We start from the raw sequence: 24,061 nt of genomic DNA, 5'->3' as shown, positions 1-24,061 counted from the left end.
TCTCAATCTAGACAACAAGTACAAAAGCCCTAGAGCAAACCACAGTTCTTAGCAGACACTCTCCTAAGTTTCCCTGGACATAGCACTGAGGACAACTGAATTCTCTAGTAAGACACATCACACACTCCAGTGGCTCCTGGTTAACCCAGCCACGCTATCTGTACCAAAAATCAGATTTAACACACCGTCCTCCTTAGCCCCAGTGCAATTTTATGTCCAGGTCTGCCAGCCTCAGCACTATAAAGCATCAGTATTCTCTTAAAAAAAAAAGTATAAGCTTAAATCCTGGGCCATCCATCAGTCATACCCTCGGATTAAGGATTATACCCAGCAAGGTATTTTCTGTTGGAGGTGCCCACGGCAATATCCATCCCAGGGACATTGAAATGGAAGTAGAAATGATTGCATGGGGAACTTACCAGCTCCTGAGTGTGGATGGCTGCAGCAGCCCCAGTGCTTTACCTGATCCCTTGCTCTTTCTGTCTCTCTCCCTCTCTCTCTCCCTCTTTCTCTTGTGTACAGATTGCAGGGAACTTAAAGAACTCGCAGGGACAATGTTTCAAATGACTTAAGAAAGAGAACAGGAACAATACTTCGTTCTCTTTTTCTCAGATGAGTACCTTCGGGAAGAAGGAAGGAAGGGAGGGGAGAGGGAGGAAGTCAACAACCCTTTGCTTTCCTGAAAAAAAATAAGGAAACAGAAGATAGACATCTCATTTTCTCTTAAACAAAATGTTGGAAGGGGCAAAAAAAAAAAAAAAAAATCTTTGAAAAAAGGAATTCCTCACATATGCTCCCCCCACCCCAAGAGGTTTAAAGAGATGAAAAGCCTTACTGGCTTGGCCTGTCCAAACAAATGGTGTTCCAGAAAGGCAGGCTCTCCTGAGCTTGTAGCCTCTGGTATCTGGTTTGCAGAACTGATCAGCCAAAAGGGAACAAATCATTTCATGTTGCTTCTGAGTGAAGGAGTAGTTGGTCTGTTGTGCTCACTGAGGCAGACCTCAGCCTGTGAGGCTGGGCAGGGTGCCGGTCAGCCAGGGCATTTGGCTCTTCTTGGGCTCTTTGAAACACCAGCATTGCTGCAATTTTGTAGCCTCACTCTAGATGCTTAGAGTTCTTCCAGGAACAAAGCAGATTAATGCACTGGTCCTGAGCTCTGTGCAGCCAACCAAGTCAAGCTTCCATCTTTGCCGGTATTTTCAAAAAGGAAAAAAAAAAAAAAAAAGCCACTTGCCAACACTGCCATTGGACATAGTTAGCTCGTGTTGGATTTAGTCATCTCTGGAAAAACTGAAAGGTGATTTCTCATTTGTTTTCAAAATACTGTGAAGCAGCATAGGTCTTAGATAAGTCAGCCAGGTTTTGCAAAGGGAAGGGGAGGCTGACTAGAAGGAGCAAAGACATGGAGGAATATCCTTTAACAAGGGAGAGGTGCTTGGCAGTTCAGTGGGTCGGCGTGAGCTCTGTTTAGAGTAGTTGCGCTCTGACTGTGTTGTGTATCTTGTGCCTTTCATTCATCTGGTTAAGACCATTTTCACCACAAACAGGAACCAGCAGTTATGTGGACCTTTGTGGCAGCAGAAGAAAAACCAGCTTTAAGGTACTTCCTTATTTCACTCAATTGTGAAAAAACGGGGTGGAGAATCACACCTGAACACAAGGAGCAAATAAAGCGAATTCAGGGAAAGAGAGATTCTGATTCAGTCTCTCTGAAAGACTTTTATTGGGTTCAGTGGTTGAGTAAGGTTACTCTTTTATACCCACAATTTTCTTCGTCCATTAATTTATCTGTCTGTCTGTCTATCCATCCATCCATCCATCCATCCATCCATCCATCTCTCTGAATATGTGTGTGTATATCAAAGAGGACATGAAGAGACTGTTACTGAGTAGGTTTATAAGAGCCAGAACAGTCTCTTCCTTGCATTCCCCGTGGCATCACTTCTGGCACAACATACGCATTTCTGGTATGGGTCCCCCAACCCCATGGACACATGAGAAAACTCACACCCAGAGAAGAGTCTGTCTCACTTGCCCGGGGTCACACACATCAGTGACAAAACCCAAAATGCTCCTCTGTCTCCTGAGTCAGCTCCAGGGCCCTCGGCCCCCTGCTGGCCTTCCTCTGTACCCTCCCTTTGTAGAAATGGGAAGGAAAATCACAGTGAGAGTCTAAGAAAGCAAAAGAAGAGCAGGAGAGAATGAGCAGAGAAGGGATAGGTATGGATGTTTTTAAAGGAGTAGCAGTACTGGGGGCAAACGTTGGAGTGCTTGTGAGGGTGAGGAAGCCCTCTGCCGGGATGTGCACTAGAAAGTGGAAGTAGGTGGGGGTGAGGTGAGGGTGAGTGAGGAGAAGTAGGCAGAGTCTGGGCTAGGTTTCTGTGGCATCAGTCAACAGAGGCAGTGAGGGGACTTGGAGGAGCAAGGAAGCTCAGGCTTCAGAACTCTGGCAGGAATGAAGATGTCTGTGATCACCTGAAGAGTCAGTGACAGCAACAGGCCCCCTTTCCTTATTGTTCTTCCTCCTGCGGCCTCAGGCAAGGCCAGGGCAGAGCCCCAGGAGCCCAGTCAGAGGCCAGAGGATTTCCCTTTTAAGTCTGCAGAATGTGGGAACTGTCACGTTGAGGCCTGTTGTTTTCTGCGAGCCAGCTGACCCGCCCAAAGACAGGCTGGACTGGCCGGGGCCATGTGCCATCCGAGCCGCAGGGCTTTGATGTGACAGAGCGGCATCCAGTCGGGATCTGGCCACGTCACCCCTGGAAAACCTAGAAGGCCATTTCGAATGTTCTCAAAATACCGTGAAGCGGCACAGGTCTTGATACGCCCGCCACAGTTTTTGAAAAAGAGTTCTCAACCGTGCCCGTGCCAGGCCGTTCCACTCACGTACCTCGTTGTGACCCAGCCTGGGAGGCTCACAGGAAAGGCTTCTCCCTCCTTCCCTGCCCTGCCAATCACATGAAGAGTCATCCTGTGATACTTGGAACATCACCCAGCGGGTGTCTAGAAGCTGAAATTCCTGAGTCCCTCCCATGAGGTATTGCAGGAGAGATTTCTAAGCAGGTCACTCAAGCTGGTGAAGCTTAGTGCCCAGCTGTCTCGCGGCTTCTTTGGATTTTGACTGAAAGTGAAGGGAAAGGATGTGTGTGCTGCAGACAACTGAGGGAATACATGTGCAGAAATGGACTATGGCTCAGGCACTCACCTCTCAGCTAAGCCCCACATTGCACTGGATACTGTGGAGATTGAGTAGAAAGAGGACTGCAAGACCCTATGACTGGATCAGAGGACAAGAAGAAAAACCAAGATGTAAAATTCAGTGAGGCCAAAGCAGTGATTCGAGACTCAGAACCAGCACAACAGAAATGAGCTGTACTCAAAGTGGATTCCCAGTTCGGAAGAATCCTATTTGGTATTCCTCGAGCTTCTGATTATCCAGAACTCTAGGGCTGTCTGTTGACCCCAGGACTAACATGACCCCAATCATGGAGGATGAGGAAATGAAGGGTGGAATGAAATATAACATAAAGTCAGAACAGTGCACAAAAAATAAGTGTATGTTAGTGAACTTTCACAAAATGAACACATCTGAGTAACCGAAACAGAAGCCCCCCTGACCCGTAGTACTCCAGCCACTGCTTCCCCTACCTCCCCTCAAGGGTCACATGATCCTGACATCTCGCACCTGATATGGTGTGAATTACCTGGTTTTGAATTTACATAACAGATGATATCAGATTGTAGTTTTTGTATTGGGTTTCATTGCCCCAAGATTGTATTTGTGAGATTGTAGAGTGCAGGTGTGGTTCATTCATTCATGTTTCTAGGGAGTATTTGTATTGTGACAACACCATAATTTATATATCCACTCTATCACAGATGGACATTTGGGTTGTTTCTAGTTTGGGACCCTTATAAGTGGGCTGCCAGGAATTCCTGTCCCTGCCAGATGTCTTTTAAAAAGTCTGATACAGGAATCACCTCTCTCTAGGACGATTGTCCATTAGTGATTCACAACCTTTTTGCTTGATTTTGTTTTGTTTTGTTTGTTTGTTTGTTTTTTGTTTTTTGGCATTTGCTTCCTCTTACATGAGATGCATGGCATAGAATTTTTTTTTTTTTTAATTCAGATGGATTCTGTTTGAGGGTGTGATGCCCTTGGAGATACTGGCAGAGTTCCTGAGGAGCTTTGGAAGGACTTGGGAGCCAGAGATCTGACTTCCTCCTACAGCCTGGAGATGCTACTCTGAGTCAGGCTCCTTCAACAATGCCTCTCCCTTCCACATTCTGTAGAAAATCGATCTGTTCTCCTCCCTCTCGCTTCTCATGGACATGCTAAGTTTCATCATATCAATGCAAAAAGAGAAGGCCTGGTCCTGGCCCTGAAAGTGCCTTCACGCTTCCTTTGTATCTTGGATTTATTCTCTTCATCTTGCCAAGCCCCAACATCCTCCACGTCTCAACTCTCAAAACGTGAGAACATTCGTTTCTTTCTTCCTTTTTAGTTTTTTTTCAGCATGCAAAAATGGTATGAAGGATTTATTTAAACACATTATTGAAGAAAGTCTTTTTTATGCTTCTAGTTTCCTTATTTGCCAAGGGGCAATATAACATAATACCTAGTTTTCATAGTGTTAGGAGTAAAGAAGAATAGTTAACATCTTTCACAGACTTACCAAGTACAAGGCACCGTTCTAAACACGCTACATGTCATAACTCCATCGTCACAACTGCCCTATGAAGTAGGTGTTCTTACTGTCTTTTCCCTCCTCTTTTTTATAGATGAGGAAACAGGCATGGAGAAGTTCTCCTACTCCCCCAACATCACATGATGAGTAAGATTTCAAACCCAGGGAATTCTGGCCTAGAACCCCGATTCAAACTTGCCCTTCCCTCTAAACAAACACTTCTGTCACATCGTAAAATCTCAGTGAATGGCCCTTCAAATTGGAGAGTAACATGCTTTATAACATAAAAGGTAAAAATGTGTGGTGCAGAGGCTCCTTCTGCAGTCCTTTAGTGAGCATGTCTTACAGACCAAAAGACCCTGTGCTAGATGTGGTTAATGTGCTTCTTGATTTCACTGCCTGATAGAGGAGAGACACATCAAACAAACTGAACAGATTGTACCTGAATGTGTAAATAATTACAGTTGTGGTCAGTGCTCTGAAGAGGAAATAGAGGAGTTAGGAGAGCTTAAATTTGGATACTAAATCTGGACAAAAGGTCAGGGAAGGTCCTCCTAAGAAAATGACATGTAAATTGAGACCTGAAGATTGAGTAGGTATGTGCCAGACAAAGATGGGGAGGTGGCCACTTATGCAGGGAGCAGCCCGGTAGTTCTAAGTTTGGATTCTGGGCTTGATACTAAGATGGATCAGAAATCATTGAAGATTTTACAAAGGGGAATGACATCTTCAGATTTGCATTTCAGAAAGCCTATTTTGGTCACTGTGCAAAGAATGGATTTTAGAGGGGCAAGAGTGGGAGCAGATGAACAGTTGAAAAGTCTTGTCTAGATTTGATCATACCAGCAAGAGCTTATCAGGAGATGCAGGTGGGCATGTTAATGCCTAGAGAGGTCATGGGATGATGAGATTTGAGAGCTATGCTGATATGCTGTGTGACAAGAGGATGCTGGAAAATGAATATTGATAGTGCCTGGCACACAAACAGCTGACTTATGAAGGATTCATACTCCTGAATGGCAACACCTTCTACTATGTCCCCACCCTCATCCTCAATTTCCGCAGCCTCCAAACCTGAGAACCTGCCTGCCTCACTCCACCCCAGCCTTCTGGTCTGCTTGTCTCGCTGTCACTGGCCTAAGGTGTATCCTCATGACTAAATTTCTTAACATTTACCCAAGAAAATTCCTTTTCCTCTAGCATACACCCAGTGCTGTTACTGAAAACTAGTGGCATGAGACCTGGCCAAGGAGTGGTGTTTGATGGGTGGAGTATAACTCAGTGTTTAAACTACTAGGGTTGGGGAAAATGTGCTCTAGGTTTTCCATGTTAGAATTCGGGCTGAAATTTTCTGAGGAAGTCTGTTAAATGTGATAGATTGGTTGCATTATGATTTAGTTCCAGCATATAATGGGTCTTATGGACTGGCCTATGGACTTAATTGCCAAGGAACATGTGCTTTCTATGGGAAAGTGCATTCTGAGCTCCAGAAATCTGATACAAGCAAATGGGTGTTTTTAATTTAAGGAATGGCAGTAGTTGTGTTAAAAAGAAAATGCGGGTTCATTATTTTGCTAGAGATAGGCAAGCATTCCCTCCAGTATTCATCGCCACAATTCTGTAGAGCTGATCCTTTCAGTCTTCCTCCGGAGTGGTCACAAAGGTTTTTTTCTCCACCTACAGGTTCTCTCCAGGCACCCTAAAATTGCATGTGGCTGTGGCACACAAGGGACAAGAAGTAACTCTCTTTGTATTTATAAATTAAATTAAATATGATAAAGCTGGCTTAACAATTCTTCATCATATTTCATGGCTCTCTTCCTGTGTTATAACTCTCATAGTCCTAGGAAAAGCACTGAAACTTGATATATGCTGGGTGATTCATGGTCCCCTCAGTGGTGGCTGATCGTGCTTGGGGCTCTAGGTCCTCAGGGCCAAATTCTGTACAGGACCATCCACCAAATATTCCAAGACCATGTTGACTAATGCCCAGATCTCTTGTTATCCTTGTCATCTCTACAGCCCTACATAGGTAAGACCCAAGGTTGCTGCTACCCTATGAAAACCTACACCCTGTCTCATTTCCTGATCTTCTGGGACCCGACTCACACTGGTGGTCGGCTTTTCCCTCCCTCCACCCCATCGGCACATCTTTCAACCTCCTTGGGCCTAGACCAGTGATAAACCCAAATATTAAATGAACCATAAATCAGTGCCCCCTGCCTAATACAAGAGGGTGTGGTAGGGAGCATGACAAATTGAAGGGTCCACGTCCCATCTAAAGTGTTTTGTGACCATGTGAGAACATAGGCCTCATGTGACTGGATCATATTATTTTTAAAAAATAAGAAATCTGAATTTTGATTTGGAATCTCTTGGTTTTAAGATTTTAAGAACTGAAAGGGGGGGTAACCAGAAGGGGGAATGAAGCATGAGAGACTATGGACTCTGAGAAACAAACTGAGGGCTTCAGAGGGGAGGGGGTGGGGGATTGGGATAGACCGGTGATGGGTAGTAAGGAGGGCACGTATTGCATGGTGCACTGGGTGTTATACGCAACTAATGAATCATCAAACTTTACATCAGAAGCCAGGGATGTACTGTATGGTGACTAACATAATATAATAAAAAAACATTAAAAAAAGATTTTAAGAACTGAAAACATTGTTTTTAAAAGATAGTAAGGAATTATTAATTTGAGGGAGATGATGATGGTATGGTGGTTTGCTTTTAAAATTTTTAGGGAAGTATTAGTAGATGAAACATGGTTTGTTTTAAGATCCTACAAAAAAAATAAATTTTATATGAGAAAGGAACCTAAATTTGATGGCTTTAAAATATGTCTATAGGGTCTTTGATACTCTTCTTTTTAAGAGAAGGTGGGGCCCAATTTTTCCATCCTTTGAGATCTAATCACTTAGACTTAGTGATTTGTTTCTAAAAATAGAATAAGGCAGGGACACCTGGGTGGTTCAGTCCTTAAGCGTCTGCCTTCGGCTCAGGTCATGATCCCAGGGTCCTGGGATTGAGCCCAGCATCAGGCTCCCCGCTCAGCGGAAAAGCCTGCTTCTCCCTCTCCCACTCCTCCTGCTTGTGTTCCCTCTCTCCCTGTCTCTCTTTCTCTGTCATATAAATAAAATCTTAAAAAAAAAAAAAATAAGGCAGATGTGCGGGGGAGGGACTTAGAAGACTGGTCATAGAAGGCATTGAGATTTCTTCTTCATTCACCCTGTTAGATTGCTTGCTCTGGGGGAAGCAGTCTAGCTGTCATGTGATTAGGACACTTACGTAACCTGTGGAAAGGGCCACATGAAGAGAGACTGAGGCCTCCTCTAACAGCCCTGTGAGTGCACCATTTTGGCAGTGGATTGTCCAGCCCAGTCCAGTCTTCGGATGCCACGTTCTGATGGCACTCTCATGAGAGCTCCTGAGCTCAATCACCCAGCTAAGTTCTTCCTCAATGCCTGACCCATAGAATCTGTGAAGTAATTAATATTTGTGCTTTTGAAGCCACTAGATTGGGGGAAATTTGTTACACCCTGAAAGATAATTAATACATTAGCACCAGAGAGGCTGCTAGTTTACTTTTGGCCTTAAATTTTGAAACCCCAAATCCCAGGAGGGAATATTTGCTGGTGGCAATCACAATTTGACTCTGAACCTCAACAAGGCTATTAACTGCCACACCCACATTCACCCCACCACCAAACAAAGGAGGGCAACTTTCAAGTATTCACATACTGACTGCATTCTGCCTGGAATACCTGAGAGGAGAATCTACTACTGACCCCTGGTGTGGATATAACAGATATAAGAGTTCAGCTAACCATCTGTACCATCTGATTTGTTTCTTTATTTCTCTCCTACACGTGTCAGTGAGTGGAGATGATACTGTCTGGGCAAATTCTCTTTTTAGATGTCCTTTTTTTTTCTTTTTTAAATAGATTTCAAATTGCCAGGGGTTGAAAACTCAGCAGCTAATTTGTTGTGTGTAGTGGCAAAATCTCCACTTAATGCTGTGAGTGTTTGATGAATATCAGTTAATGCTTTGAAAACTAGATATGGTAAATACTTTGTTAAAAAAAAAGAATTAACAGAACCATCTTACCAAAAACATAATCTTACTTAGAGACTAGTACAGACAACAGATTACAAATTTTATGGGAACCCAACCTTTCTGAGTTCATTGTTGTATCTCTAGCAACTAGAAGTTACCTGGCACATTGAAATTGCTCAATAGACATTTGTTGAATGAATGAATGAGACCAAAGAGAAGAAGCTCCATTGGAGGGGCCATTAGGCATTCTCCTTCACCATTCCTTCCCCCATCTCCTCTCGAATGTCATCAGCACTGAGGCACCTTTGATTTGGCTAAGATTCCTTGAGAAATATGGTTTTAAATCAAAGGACCGGGGGCACCTGGGTGGCCCAGTAGTTAAGTGTCTGCCTTTGGCTCGGGTCTCGATGCCAGGGTCCTGGGATCGAGTTCCGCATCAGACTCTCTGCTCAGTGGGGAATCTGCTTCTTCCCCCCCACCCATCCCCCCTGCTCGTGCTCTCGCTCTCTCTCTCAGATAAATAAAATCTTTTAAAAAATGTATTATTTATTAAAAAAAAAAACCCAAATAAGTAAATGCAATGATCAAGAAGAACTCCTTTGGGACTAGACGTGAGGAGACCTGGCTCCCCATCCTTCCACTTACTGGCCACGAGGTCTGGCAATAGGCTTCACTGCTCTTCTTTGGTCCTGATTTCTTCTCTCTCTCTCTTTTTTAAAGATTTTATTTATTTCAGAGAGAGTGCACAAGGGGGGGAGGAATAAAGGGGGAGGGAGAGGGAGAGAGAGAATCTCTCAAGGGACTCTGACTCTGTACTGAGCATACTGAGTAAAAAGCCCAATGTGGGCCTCAATAACAGGACACAAAATCATGACCTGAGTGGAAACCAAGAGTCCAATGCTCAACCGACTGAGCCACCCAGGCGCCCCAGTCCTGCTTTCTTCTTCTGCAAAATGAGATAGAAGTCTTAATTCCAGAGGTGTCACGAGTTTTTCCAGGCTCCCCCATCTTTTAACATTCATCCCAAAGGAGACAAATCACCACTTGTGAGGCGCTTTGAAGCTGGCAAACCGGAGGCCTCAGAATGATGTGGCCAGAGGCTTACAGCTTGGCAGATGACCTGATATGACTGATGTTCAAAGCAGCTGTCAGTGAATAGAAGGCAGCCTGCACAAAGGAGCCAGTCAAAAATAATGAGGGAGGTGAAAAGGAAAAAAAGAAGGAGAAGGAGAAGAAGAGGAGGAGGAGGAGGAAGAAGAAAAAAGAAAAGAAAAGAAAAGAAAAGAAAAGAAAAGAAAAGAAAAGAAAAGAAAAGGAAAAAAGAAAAGAAAAAAGAACACACAGGGCAGGGCTTGGGGTCACTTCTTTCCTCTGGTCTTACCTCCTCCCCGTCCTCCACCCAGTCCTCAAACAACCCCCTTCTGCCTCCTCCAAAAGAAAAGTTAAAAGCTTTTTTTTGGAAAAAGGGTAGTTTGCTTAGACTGCTGCTGTTTACCTTTGGTAGGACAGCCATTGGTGGTGAGTTCAAACACAGGAAAAGGCCTCTGCTTACAGGAAGGGCTGCAGACAGGCCTGGAAGACTGGCCGAGATGCTGTGAGGTTGCACCTTTCCCATCGGCGTGCAGCCCTGGGACCTGACACTGGGGCCTTGGCTCCACATCAGGCAACCAGACTGCTCCTATTGCTTGGACTGCTGTACTCCTCCCTTCCCTCTGGAGTATTGACCCTAGAGCATAAAGATGGTGAGGGGATGATGGGTGGGTGGGGAAGGAAGGGGGAACAAAAAGAGGAAAGGGGGTTTGCATCACAAACAAACCATAAGCTCATTTCTAGTCTAGCATGGAAAACATAATTACAAGCAGCAAACTTTGGGTTTACATTTGGGAGTTTTATTTATTTGTTTTCAGTCATTAAAATCTTCCTCCATGAACTAAAGACACCACATCTGCCAAAACGAGGTAATAACCCTTCCCTGGAAAACTGATCTGTCTACAGCTACCTCTAGAACTCTGTGATGTATTTATGAAAGGAAAGGGAAAGCGTTATCTGCTTTCTGACTTTTCAAAGCACTTGTTCATTCGACCTACCCACCCTGAGAAGGGTTAGACTACAGTGTGAGGGAAGAACATCACATCGAGGAAACAAAGGCTGGCAAATAATCAAAATCTTCTGGGTCTTCCCCATCTCCCCCAAATTTCTTTCCTCTAATTCTACTTCAGAAATTCCCCTGGCTGCAAGAAGCACTAGACTTTCTGGTCAGGCCACTTGCAAGTTTACCATGGGGATCTCACTTCTCTCTTTCCCTGATTTTTGAATGATTTATGCCAAAAAACTCTGCCTTCAGTGACCCCGTATCATCCTGTTTCCCCTGGGGAGACTTGGCCAACCAAAAGGGAAATAAAGGGCTGTTAGTGTCCTCTCCAGCTGTCCATCTCTATTTTATCTGACACTTGGTGTCGGTGAACTCCTGACATACCTGATGTGCTACGTAGTGAAAACAGCAGTGTCTCCAGTGAAAAATTTTCCCCAGTACTCCAAGCTCACTAAACTTTGGTTGCAGTATTTTATTTGGTGTGGAATAAGTTTGTAAAAGTCCTTTGGTTCTTTCAAGATTTTTTTCTTCAAATTTCATTTTTAGCAGTTTGACACTGATATGCCTGTGCTTGTGTGTGTGTGTGTGTGTGTGTGTGTGTGTGTGTGTGTGTGTTTAAATCTATTCTCTGTGGGTTTGGTCTCCTTTCTGAATCTGTAAATTTAAATCTTTCTCCTAATTGAGATGTTTTTCATCTGTTCTTGTTTTGAATATTCTTTGCTGCCCCTTTTTTCTCTTTTCTCCTTCAGCTACTCCAATTGTGCATATATTAGACCTTTTGCTATTGTCCACAGGTCTCAGAGGATTTGTGCTTTTTTTTTTTAATCTCTGTTCTCTCTGTTCTTCATTTCTACCGTTGTTTGAACTATTTTAAAGTTCACTGATTTTTGTTCTGTTCTCTCTATTTTACTGTAAAGCCCAACCAGTAGATTCTTTTTGATGTTGTAATTTTCAGTTCTAGAATTTTCATTTGGTTCTTTTTTTTCCCCAAAAAATCATTTTTTAGAATCTCTTCCTGATCTATTACCACACTTATCTGTGAAACAGCTGTAGGAAGAATGGTGGGATACTTTTCTTAGTCCTGTTTTATAACCAAGGAATTGAGAGATTAAACAGATGTATCAAGATTGGAGAAGCAGCCATAAAATAGAGACAAGATATATAATATATAGTATATAAAATGGTGGAAGAAGATGGAGAAAAAGAAAAGAACAGGGAGAAATTAAGTGTGGGAATGAGGTAGAATTTAGTTTCAAATAAGATGTCTAGAGAAGGCCTCAATGAGAAGGTGAGGACAGAGAAAACATCTGAAAGAAGCAAGGGAAGGGGTGGAGGCCTTTATTCAGTGGGAAGAGCAAGTGCTGTTAGTAGGATATATTCTGTATGTATCTTATATATGATCCCTGGATTATCCATTACATTTTTACAAGTTGGTGGGTGTAAGTTTATCATACTAAAGTCCAAAGGCCCGAAGTAGTCATGACTTAAAAATTCTTATGAACTATTTTGCATCATATCAGATAGGGTTCTTTGAAAGGATGGATTTGATGACTGCTCTGTAATAATTTTGGTTCTGTTGAATAAATTACATTCTTGGCATATGCAAAGTACTTTATAGGGACTAACAAATTGATAAACATTAAGTAGAAATAAAGGACTATGAAAAATTTCCTTTCCTCTGATGACTAAATGGTAACTTCTACTCCCAGTAACTGATGACTGGGAAATTTGGACCAACGCTCCCACTAAAAAAACCTAAAGAATTCGATGAAACACGAAAAACATCTTCTTAAAAGCCTCACAATGTCAACAAGGTAGTGAGAAGTTTAAAAGCCAAAATCTAGAAGAGGAGAACCCAGAGCATAAGACTGATATTCAAATCTGATTTTGCTTTCTGGGCATTTGCCAAACCTAAAGAAATAGCTGCAAAAGTTGACTGTACTTCTGATAAATTCCTGGGGCCGGGGGCAAAAGGAAAGACCTGCAGTCCACCAGAGGTAGGGTTCTAGTCAACCACTTTTTATACTGAGATCTCAAAGAGTTGCAGCTACAGTTAAGTGAATCATGAATAAACCAATCCCTGCACACAGTTTCCTTCTGCCTTTCTGTCAGGTGGACGGTCCAGCAACCTTAAGCCTTGAACTTGGTTGGAGCTGGAGCTAGACAGATAGCACCTCGGGTGTCTGGCAGAGACAAACGAAAATCCTTTTTGGAAGAAGATGCTATCATGCTAAGTCTCAAATTATTCTTGCAAATAATTTTTAAAGTACAGGGCCCAACACACTGTCAAAAACCGCCAGTCATTATGGGGAAATAAAACACATTGAGCAGGAAGCAGTAGAAACAACAGACAACTCAAATAGGCCCAGAAGCATGGGAGATAGTCTGTTGGAATTATTGGCCATAAACTATAAAACCATCTTGCTTTGTTTAAAGAAGAGAAAAATAATCTCTTGTTTGAAGGCCCTAGGTTTAAAGAAGAGGGAGAGCAAAACGTAATATCTTAAGATATAATAGCTGCAAATATTTAGAACTAATGAAAGACATCTTTCCATAGATTGAAGAAGCCTAATAGAGTCTTCACAGTGTATTTACACATCACTCCCACACACATTATAGTAAAACCATAGGAAGCCAAAAAAAACCCCGAACTGTCTATATACCATATATTTAAAGCAGCCATAGGGAAAAGGATGTATTGTCTTCAAAGACAAAGTTAAATTGACAGCTGACTTCTAAAAATCAATAATGGAAGTCAGAAGACAGTAAAATTATATAGTCAATATGCTGAAAGAAAAAATCGCCTACTTAGAATTCTATTCCTAGTACATACTTATATATATAACAAAGATGAATGAAGACTTATTTTAAATGGAGAGAGTTTGGGAAATTCTAAAAGATGTATTTCAGGATAAAGTAAAATCCAAATGGCAAGTCTGAGATGCAAGAAAAATGAAGAGCAAAAAAAATCAATAGAAGTATCTTGTGGAATTTAAAAATTAGATAAAATTTAAAATATTATCAACAATAGCAAGAGTTGGAATGTGGGTTGAAGTGTTATGTTTCCGAATTGTACAGGCCAATAATAAAGATCAGTATTTATATTAGATTTGAATAAGTTTAACAATGCAAGGTTAAAGATGTAATAAAAAGCAAAAAAAAAAAAAAAAGTTTTTAAGCTAACCACTAAAAAAAGAGATAATTAATGTAAATCTTCCAGAATAGTAAAGGGGAAAAAATGATAATAAATCTTAGTCAATCCAAAAGAAGTCAGAAAACAAAGAAGAATTATTCAAGAGGTAGGATATGTTGAAATCACGAAATAAGACAATAGATTGAGATTCAGCACTAATTACATCAGATGAAATGGACCAGTGTTACTGTTGCTTAGCAAGTACAGATGGGAGGGCTGTGAGGAATAGGAGAGTGCACTGGGCTAAGGGTCGAAGGCCTGAATTCGGGTGCTAGCTTAGTCATCAGCTCACCATGGAATTCTGAGCAGTTCTCTGGACCTGAGTCCCCCCAGGAAAGAATGAGCTTCATTCAGCCCTTATAGACATAGACACTGCTCTCATGACCTCTTTTCTTAGGTTCCAGGTCTTAAGATAGCCTCTCGTTGCTAAGGGCTTGTCACATTCCTGGAAGGAAGCGACGCCCTCTGCTGAGATAAAATTGAATTCTCTTAAGCCTCTGTCAGCTACTGGGCAAGATATCTGAGATCGCATATGGGAATGGCATATGTTAGGGGTAGAGACACCTTAGTTAAATGTGAGATAAGTGCCCCTTTAACTGACAGTTCACACCCTTGCCAGAATCTACAATGATCATTTACTTGAGTTAGCAAATGAAAAATGCAACTCACTGGTCTCTAAAGAAGGGGGGGCAGAACTTCCAAAGCTATTTCTATTTATCTTTCCCATAAGAAACTTAGATTTATCAACACTTAATAAACCTAATGACACTGATGCCCTCCCTTAGTCCGTATGTAAGATGGTCACAGTTCACAAACAGGGCAGGAGTTACCCTGAGGGAAAACTGGGAATTCCATGTGGTGAAGTGGGTGATGCTTACAACATCATCCCTTCATTGGCTTTCAGTATATTGCAACCTAACACAGCTTGTATGTTGCCAACTAATAATTTGGATGTTTGGCTTAAAAGGATTCCTGCCAAAAAAATTACAAATTGAGTAGAATATTAATAGTGCAAACTGAAGCAAAGAACAAGAAAACAGCCCAGCTGACATTTTCCCTATTCCTTCAACCATATTACAAAGTAAAAACAATGATAATGTAATCCGATCTGCAAAGAAGCCTGCCAGAAATACTAAACACTCTCAAGAAGGCTTTTGGAAATACAGATTTATACCCTATGTCTTTAGTGAAAACCTCAAGTAATATCAACTGATATCAGCTCACGTTAGAATGGGACCATCACAATTAGCAGAAAACCTTGAAGTTTGTTTTACTATGTTTTTTCCCATCTTTTTAAAATTTCCTTTGTGTATGTTTTATAATGAATGAATATTGCTTGTGTGTATAATTAGTAAACAAATAATTAGACAAACAGACATTCAGAGTTGTATGCTCGAATAGTGGGGCAGGGGTGGGGGGAAAGGGGGCGGGAGGGGGGATTATATAGACAAAGGAATCTGGAGGCCTCAGGCCTAGTTAAAAAACCAGATCCTTGGGATTGACCTTGAGAGAGACATGAATCCTAGGACTCCCTGGGTCCTTGGGCTGCAAGGGCTGAGCCCTGTGGTGTGGTGGCTCTGAAGACAGACAGAGGCTCCAGTTCCAGTCTGGGGAGCTCTTTGCAAGTGGCACATTTCCAGCCATCGCTGGGGGGGGTCAGACACAGCCATTTCAGCCCCAGCTCCCTGGTTGGAGGTATTGTCCCAGCACCCTGCTTTGCTCAAGGAACCTGGTCCACCATGATGCAGAGTTCACCTGGCCCCCATTTCCAAAGGAACTCTGACAGCGCCTAGTTTCCACAGGCCCCATGACTCCAACTTTCCGACATTTGCTGTTTTTGATTTTAAGAAGAGACTTTTTTCCTTTTGTTTCTGAATAGGTGTGATTTTCTGCTTTATAGTAAGAAATATGTCTATTTGGTCTTACTCTACTGTTTGACAGTTTCTAAACCTTTGCAGTTTCCTCTGTGATGAGAGCTAAAAAGGTGTCTTTTGTTATGTTAATGAGGTAACTTTGGGACCATACCTAAGGAGAGGAGCTGGTTGCCCACGGAGCTGACCACATGATTAGAGCCTTCGAACTTTCAGTCCCACTCCCACCCCCAGAGACGGAAGAGGGGCTGGAGGCTGAATCAATAGCTGCAGGCCAATGATTTAATCAACCGTGCCTCTGGAATGAAGCCTCCGTGAAAACCCAGAAGGCTTCCAGGTTGGTGAACAGGAGATTCAGGGAGAATGATGCACCTGGAGAGGGCATGGTGGCTCTGCCCTCTTTCCCCACACCCTACCCCATGCTGCTTTTCCATCTGGCTGTTCCTGAGTTGTGTCCTTTTATACTAAACTGATCATCTAGGGAGTGAACTAGTTTCCTGAGTTCTGTGAACCACTCTAGGAAATTAATTAAACCTGAGGTGGTGGGAAGTCACGGGAACCTCTGATCTATAGCGGCTTGGTCAGAAGTATAGGTGACAATCTGGACTTGCGGTTGGCGTCTGAAATGGGGGTGGGGGACAGTCTTGTGGGACTCGGTCCCTACCCTGAGGGAACTGATGCTATCTTTAGGTAAATTGTGTCAGAGCTGAGTCGAACTGTAGGATACCCAGTTAGCTGGTGTCCCAAGAATTGCTTAGTGTTATATGGAGACACCGCCACCGCCCCCCCCACACGTTGGAATTGGGTCCTGAACTCTTTAATATGATATCTTTTTTTTTAATGTTTTATATTCCATTTGTATCACCATTTCTATGTGTTTGTTTATTAGAGTAGGGAGAAATACTCTTGTGATTACTTTACCGTATCATCTCAAAATCATTGGACGCTCATTTGAAAGACTGACCAGCTGACACCCTGACAGGTTAGTGGAACTTCGCAGGTGCTAGAGCAAGGTACTATTAAAGCCAGGTTTCTTGGTTAGGATACAGTACTCTCTCCACTTCCCACACTGAGCTATAGGATTTTATTTGCTTTGTTTGTCTTTTTATGTAAAATGATTTCTTAAGCTTCAGTAGCCTGGGGATAGAAAAGAGAGTAACATCTCTTGTATTTCAGACTAAGGCAGCTCAGGTGGATAGTGGAATGTGTAGTGGCCCTGTGCCCTCTCTCTGAATTGTCCAAGAACATCAGGGTCTGTTTGGTCCACAAGAGACATTCCTGCTGTTGTGGTGCTGGTTCTTCTCCCCCGACAAATACCTCACTCCAGGTTACTCCAAGCCATTCAGTATGCAGTTATGTCGACAGTGAGTGGCTCAGCATGGACTCTGTGACCCAATTCTGGCCAGTTAATCATGAGAGCAAGAGGCGAGGTGGGATAGGAGAGACTTCTGGGAAAGATTTTCTCACTCTTAATAAGAAAGATAAGACAGGAATCCTCCTCTTTGTTTCCTCTGGACATTGAAAATGTCTGGGTATGACTTCTGGGACTTGACAGATGTATACTGACCTTGAGCTGAGCCAGATGAGAGTAGAGTGGAAAGGTGAGAAGCAATGAGTCCTGAGGATGCCATTGAACATCATTAACAACCTTAACATTTCCCCGCCTCTTTGTTATCTCCACAACATAATACATTTCTTTATTATTTATTCCACTTCGAGCTGAGGTTTCTGTTACCTGAACACCAAAGCACCGTAACGTATAACACCTGCTTCCAAATGGCTCCAACAGTGAGAGTGTGATCAGCTAGACTAGTGTGGTCCCATAGAAATACAATGTCAGCCACAGATGTGGGCCACATGTGTCATTTAACAATTCTTATTTGCTACATTAAAATTAAGTTATTTTTTCATTAGCCATCAAGGAAATTCAAATCAAAACCACACTGAGATACCACCTTACGCCAGTTAGAATGGCAAAAATAGACAAGGCAAGAAACAACAATTGTTGGAGAGGATGTGGAGAAAGGGGATCCCTCCTACATTGTTGGTGGGAATGCAAGTTGGTACAGCCACTCTGGAAAACAGTGTGGAGGTCCCTTAAAAAGTTAAAAATTGAGCTACCCTATGATCCAGCCATTGCACTACTGGGTGTTTACCCCAAAGATACAGACGTAGTGAAGAGAAGGGCCATATGCACCCCAATGTTCATAGCAGCAGTGTCCACAATAGCTAAATCATGGAAGGAGCCGAGATGCCCTGCAACAGATGACTGGATTAAGAAGTTGTGGTCCATATATACAATGGAATATTACTCAGCAATCAGAAAGAATGAGTTCTCAACATTTGCTACAACATGGATGGCACTGGAGGAGATAATGCTTAGTGAAATAAGTCAAACAGAGAAAGACAACTATCATATGATTTCTCTCATCTATGGAACATAAGAACTAGAATGATCAGTAGGGGAAGAAAGGGATAAAGAAAGGGGGGTAATCAGAAGGGGGAATGAAACATGAGAGACTATGGACTATGAGAAACAAACTGAGGGATACAGAGGGGAGGGGGGTGGGGGAATGGGATAGACCGGTGATGGGTAGTAAGGAGGGCACGTATTGCATGGTGCACTGGGTGTTATACACAACTAATGAATCATCGAGCCTTACATCGAAAACCGGGGATGTACTGTATGGTGACTAACATAATAAAAAGTCATTATTAATAAAAAAAAAAATTACCAGTATTATAGATGAAAAATGGGATCTTATTACTTTAATTTTGCTATTTGATTTCTAGGGAATTAAACATGTTTATACACAAAAAAAAATAAAATAAAATAAAATTAAGTTATTTTTAATAATGTATTTTTAACCTGCTATATGCAAGATACTATCATTCTGACATGTAGCCAGCATAAAAATTAAGATACTTTATAATATCTTAACATGAAATATAACACAAATTGTAACAAAAATTTTTTAAATTGGACTTCATCAAAATTAAAACTTTACATTCTTTGGAAAATACCATTAAGGAAATGAAAAGACATGTCACAGTCTGAGAGAAAATATTCATGATACGTATATCTGATGAAGGACCAGAGTATATAAAGAACTCCTACAACTCAAGAAGACAAGTAATCAATTAAAAATAGACAGATTTGAGTAGACACATTCATACATCTTCACAAAAAAGACATATGAATGGCAGATAAGCACATGAGAAGATTCTCAACATCACTGATCATCAGAAAAAGCAAATTAAAATCACAATGAGATGTAACTACAAAGCTTCTAGAATGGCTAAAGTGAAGAAGACTGAAAATACTGTGTATTGGTAAGATTATGGAGTAACCAAACTTGTGACCCATTATTGGTGGGCACATTTTATTATATGTAAATTATATCTTTGTAAAACTTTAAAAAAAGAGTTAAGCCAATGAAGTTTCAGAGTAATGGCAAATGCTTTAAAGCAAAAGCAAAAAAAAAAAAAAATTACAAAGGAGTAATGGAGTTACTGCTAATATTTCAAGAGGCACTATCTAAATCTTTGCTATATTTATTTCTTCATTCAATCTTGAAAAACAGCCTATGAGATCGGTATAATTACCTGTATTTTAGAGCTGGGCAAACTGAAGATTATAGAGATTCAGTGGTCAGTCCAGGGCTAATGACAGTATATAAACTCTTAAGCATTAAGCCAAAGTAACTAAAATTAAAATTAAAATTAGATTAAATGTGGTAAAAGAAGATGGCAAAGCTGTGGTTTGAGGAGACCGTTGCAACGGTGGCTTCCAAGTGCGGGTGACAATTCTGGTTTGGGCTCTATAGCTACTATGTGTCCTCTTCACATTTTTTCACCTATTAGAGAGGATTAAATATCTCCTTAGAGCTATATGGTCAGTACCAAATAAATGAACATATGTAAAGTACCTAGTACACAGCATGCACTAAGATATATATATTTTTTCTTCTTCCTAATGGAAAGCAGTTATCGTTCATATTCCGATAGGAGGTTAACCCTTAGGTTACATGGCAGTCTTGAGTCCAGAACAAACTTGAGATCCCCTCTGGTGTCGATTTTGAGTATTTATATAGATGTCCCCATTTACATTCATCCCCACTCCCAAACAAAACCCCATCGCCATATAAATTGTTCCAAAAGTGAGAAATATTTATTCTAATTAATCCTTGATGTTTGAGAGTAATCAAAACGTGCTCACATCATTTCAGGTACAAATGTAGGTACAAATATAGGAAGAATCTGGGTTTGGTTAATCAGAAGACTATCCCTTTGAGCACAGAGGTGAGTAGAAGTTACAAGGAACCAAGTAGAAAACAGGTTAAGTGGATTTTGCAAAAATTCAAATTGAACTCCGTGTTCTTCCCTAATGCACTTCTATTTCTGGTTCTGCCAGGCTCAGCTCTGTAAATCTCTGATTTGCTTTGTCTGTCCCATCCCTCTAGATCTGACTATCATGTCCTCTGTATGCCTTAAGATAAGGACAAAGGCCATTTCCCCACTAAGAGGATCCAGCAATTAGGTGAACATACATGATGGCAAAAGAAAACCAGCCTTCAGTTAATGTCTCCCTTTCTCCAAATTTTGAAAAATAAAATGGGGTGTGGAGTTATACCTGACAGCAAGGAGCTACTAAAGTGAGTCAGGAGTAGGAAACATTCTGATACAGCCTCTAGGGCGTGTGTGTGTGTGTGTGTGTGTGTGTGTGTGTGTGTGTGTGTGTGTGTGAGGGAGAGAGGGAGAGAGAATGAGAACGCAAAGAGACTGTTACTGAGTAGGTTTATAAGAGCCAGAACAGTCTCTTCCTTGCATTCCCCGTGGCATCACTTCTGGCACAACATACGCATTTCTGGTATGGGTCCCTCAACCCCATGGACACATGAGAAAACTCACACCCAGAGAAGAGTCTGTCTCACTTGCCCGGGGTCACACACATCAGTGACAAAACCCAAAATGCTCCTCTGTCTCCTGAGTCAGCTCCAGGGCCCTCGGCCCCCTGCTGGCCTTCCTCTGTACCCTCCCTTTGTAGAAATGGGAAGGAAAATCACAGTGAGAGTCTAAGAAAGCAAAAGAAGAGCAGGAGAGAATGAGCAGAGAAGGGATAGGTATGGATGTTTTTAAAGGAGTAGCAGTACTGGGGGCAAACGTTGGAGTGCTTGTGAGGGTGAGGAAGCCCTCTGCCGGGATGTGCACTAGAAAGTGGAAGTAGGTGGGGGTGAGGTGAGGGTGAGTGAGGAGAAGTAGGCAGAGTCTGGGCTAGGTTTCTGTGGCATCAGTCAACAGAGGCAGTGAGGGGACTTGGAGGAGCAAGGAAGCTCAGGCTTCAGAACTCTGGCAGGAATGAAGATGTCTGTGATCACCTGAAGAGTCAGTGACAGCAACAGGCCCCCTTTCCTTATTGTTCTTCCTCCTGCGGCCTCAGGCAAGGCCAGGGCAGAGCCCCAGGAGCCCAGTCAGAGGCCAGAGGATTTCCCTTTTAAGTCTGCAGAATGTGGGAACTGTCACGTTGAGGCCTGTTGTTTTCTGCGAGCCAGCTGACCCGCCCAAAGACAGGCTGGACTGGCCGGGGCCATGTGCCATCCGAGCCGCAGGGCTTTGATGTGACAGAGCGGCATCCAGTCGGGATCTGGCCACGTCACCCCTGGAAAACCTAGAAGGCCATTTCGAATGTTCTCAAAATACCGTGAAGCGGCACAGGTCTTGATACGCCCGCCACAGTTTTTGAAAAAGAGTTCTCAACCGTGCCCGTGCCAGGCCGTTCCACTCACGTACCTCGTTGTGACCCAGCCTGGGAGGCTCACAGGAAAGGCTTCTCCCTCCTTCCCTGCCCTGCCAATCACATGAAGAGTCATCCTGTGATACTTGGAACATCACCCAGTGGGTGTCTAGAAGCTGAAATTCCTGAGTCTCTCCTGTGAGGTATTGCAGGAGAGATTTCTTTTCTTTTTTTTTATTTTTATTTTTTTTATTAATAATGATTTTTTATTATATTATGTTAGTCACCATACAGTACATCCCCGGTTTTCGATGTAAGGCTCGATGATTCATTAGTTGTGTATAACATCCAGTGCACCATGCAATATGTGCCCTCCTTACTACCCATCACCGGTCTATCCCATTCCCCCACCCCCCTCCCCTCTGTAGCCCTCAGTTTGTTTCTCATAGTCCATAGTCTCTCTCTAAGCAGGTCACTCAAGCTGGTGAAGCTTAGTGCCCAGCTGTCTCGCGGCTTCTTTGGATTTTGACTGAAAGTGAAGGGAAAGGATGTGTGTGCTGCAGACAACTGAGGGAACACATGGGCAGAAATGGAATATGGTCATGCCTCCGAACCAGCAGATTTGTTCTAAATTGTATGGGATTTACAGTTTAAATAAAAGCCAGAGGTCTGAAAGCTCTTGTGTTGGGGTGGGGAGAAGGAAAAGGACCATGGTTTGCAATTGGTGGAGTAGAAGCAGCAACAGCAGAACTCTGAACACATACCCCGGTGTCCTAAACCATGCAAAACAGCTTCCCACCATCCAAGGCATCTTTATTCCTATTTCCTGCTTTAGGTCCAATTATCCGGACCAGCAAGGCTGTCATTCAGCCCAGGACAAATTGAACACTAGAATCCTGCTGTTTTTTGCTTTTTTATTTTAAAATTGTACTTAAGTGTAACGTATGTCCATGCAACTGCACAAATTATCACAGTCAGCTTTATACACATCCAGGTCCTGAGATGGAGTGTGATCAGCCCCCAGGAGCCCCTCATGTCCCCTTCAGCCTCTGCCTCCTCAGGTATAACCATGACCTTGACTGACTTTAACTATGACAGTCTGTTTTGCCTATTTCTGAACTGGCTTAAAAAATAGAATAATATGGTACCTACTCTTTTATGTCATTTTTGTTACTCAAACTTAGGTTTATGGGAACAAACCATGTTGTGTGTAGTTGTGGTTGGTTGACTTTTGCTCTCATTCCTGTAAAGTATTCTATTCCTTAAACATGCAGGATTTATATGTTCATTCTACTGAACAGGGCATTTGGGTGGTCTGGTTTGTGACCAGGTGCATAGTGTTGCCATGAACATTCTAGCACATACCATATCATATTTTATTTTATTTTTTTAAAGAGTTTTATATATTTGAGAGAGAGAGAGAGAGCACAAGCAGAGGGAGGGGCAGAAGGAGAGGGAAAGTGTCAGAAGCAGACTCCCCACTGAGTACGGTGCTCAACCCCAGGATCCCAAGTGAAGTGAGCTGAAGACGACACTTAACCGACTGAGCCACCCAGGTACCCCAACTCATATTTTAAAATTTTGATGCAGGATTGCCCATCGTTGCTCTGATCCTTATTACCAGGAAGGTGGTTCACTCCTAAAATTCACAACATTTTTTGAGTTATGATACCCTATTTTTATTTCATTAGGCACCCACTTCCTCCCAAAATGATGTATGGCATAGATGTTTTTAAATAAAATTAACCTGGTTTAGGAACATGGCAGTGTTCATCAGCATGTACTCACTTCTGTGTGCCCTTAGCAGCTTGTCCTGCACAAAGTAAATAATTACAACATTTATTCAATTGCAACGAATTGTTTGAGAACAACCTCCCCCATACACACCCTCCACAATTTCCACCTCTCTTCATCTTCTTGAAATAAAATACCATCAGTCCCTTAACTATTCTTTATAGCAATTGTATGTTTTCTTTTGTTCTGCTACCCAGGGTAAAATATTTTTGGAAAACACATACATAATCACACATATTTAAGCTGGCATCTAAAATTATTATGAATTTAGATAAATCAAAAAATGGAATTTCTGCCATATTTTAAATTGTTCAATACTTAAAATTTTTTTTAAACTTTGAAACTACAAGCTTGGCTCATACAGTTTATAGAAAATGTCCACCATGTTCCATGTTTCACAAAGTTGTCCTCTTGAAAATCAATTAGCAAAATGAGACTTACTTCCTTTCAGATATGGCTTTCCATTTTTTATTTTTATCATTTCAAATAAACTGGGAAATACTTATTCCTTGGCAAACATTACATCTGAATTTAAATTCTAAGCTACATAAATGGGTGGATGGATAGATGGATGGTTGGGTGGGTGGACGGGTGAATGGATGGAATCTCACTATGACCTATTCCCCTGAGTGAAA

General features: G+C 42.1%; 1 protein-coding gene and 1 long non-coding RNA gene across 4 annotated transcripts in view; one reads left to right on the top strand and one right to left on the bottom strand.

Annotated features, from left to right (window-relative positions):
* The window catches only part of ZNF366 (zinc finger protein 366), a 69,088-nt gene extending 68,477 nt beyond the window's left edge, over positions 1-611 (bottom strand). The window contains exon 1 of the mRNA XM_045809778.2: positions 420-611. The gene's annotated coding sequence lies outside the window, so the exon portion shown is untranslated. The remainder of the gene's footprint in view (positions 1-419) is intronic.
* Positions 1-24,061, top strand: part of LOC148110069 (uncharacterized) — a 245,774-nt gene that overhangs the window by 60,702 nt on the left and 161,011 nt on the right. The gene's annotated exons all lie outside the window — the stretch shown is intronic.

This window comes from Ursus americanus, chromosome 5 (genome assembly GCF_024610735.1).
Source record: "Ursus americanus isolate L20-20 chromosome 5, mUrsAme1.1.p, whole genome shotgun sequence".
NCBI classification, from domain to species: domain Eukaryota; kingdom Metazoa; phylum Chordata; class Mammalia; order Carnivora; family Ursidae; genus Ursus; species Ursus americanus.
The sequence above is the reverse complement of the archived record's forward strand: the minus strand, read 5'-3'. Positions and strand labels throughout refer to the sequence as shown.